The following is a 1103-nucleotide window of genomic DNA, read 5'->3' as shown; positions in this document are numbered from 1 at the left end:
CTAGAGATAAGTCCCTTGTCAGATATGTTATTACCAAATATTTTTTCCCAATCTGTAGGTTCTCTTTTGACTCTTTTGGAGAAGTCTTTGGAAGCTCAGTACTATTGGTTCTTGATCATATTTTCCCTCCTGCAATAGTTGTTCATTGACTAATTCTTTTTGGTACCATTACTCTGTGTGTTCCTTCCATCTTCTTTTGATGTTTTCTGCATCAGTCAATGTTTTGCCCATAGAATCTTTCAGTATTGCGACTTGAGGCTTGATTTTTTTTCTTCTATTCTTTCAGCTTGAACAGTATCAATTGTCTTCTTCCCTTCTGGTTTTCTAACTTTAGGTCTTTGCACATTTTGTTATAGTAATTGACTTTGCCTTCTCGAGCTGCTCTTTGAAATCATCTGTTCAGCGCTTTTATCATTTCTTCCATTTGGTTTAGCAAGTTAGGGAAAATAACAGGTTATAATTCGGGTTCAGGAACACTCAACATATGGGTCTTCGATCAGGGCATTCTCCCTTCAGCCATGCCTGTAGACACACCTCTATTGGTGTGTCTTTGGTGCTCCACCCTTCAGCTTGGCCTCTGCTCTGCCTGGACAAGTTTTACACAGCTCTTTGACCTTGGCTGATAGGTGCCAGAGAAGCACCCCACATTGCTAGCCAGCCTTCTCCCCAAAGGCACTCATCTTTTTGCTCTGTGGGCCAGGAAGCCTACCACTCTATCTCCTTCCAGTTTCTTGGTTCTGCTGCCTCTGTTGCTGTGGTTTCTCAGCTGCTGTCTCTTGCCACCTCAGCAAAGTGCTACAGCTTTCTTTTTCCTGGATCAAGGAAGTTCAGTGCAGGGATTTCAGGTCCAAAGGACCCGGTCCACTCTTGGGTCTTATTTGTTGATGGTAATGAGAGCCCCAGTTCCACTTCTGGGATGGCTCATTTTAAGCCTAGTAAGATAACAAAACTGATCAATCCCCATGTTTGGGTTCCATACACCTTATTTGCATGGCCCTGCTCCCACAAGGGTGCCATTTACCTTATTTATATTATTTGCAAGCTATCAGTCCCCTTGGTGGGTTACAAATGCCTCACATTTGTGTAGTTCCACCTAGCCTCTG

Source organism: Orycteropus afer, unplaced genomic scaffold, assembly GCF_000298275.1.
Source record: "Orycteropus afer afer isolate SDZICR_OR568_19922 unplaced genomic scaffold, OryAfe1.0 scaffold00037, whole genome shotgun sequence".
NCBI lineage: Eukaryota > Metazoa > Chordata > Mammalia > Tubulidentata > Orycteropodidae > Orycteropus > Orycteropus afer.
The sequence above is the reverse complement of the archived record's forward strand: the minus strand, read 5'-3'. Positions refer to the sequence as shown.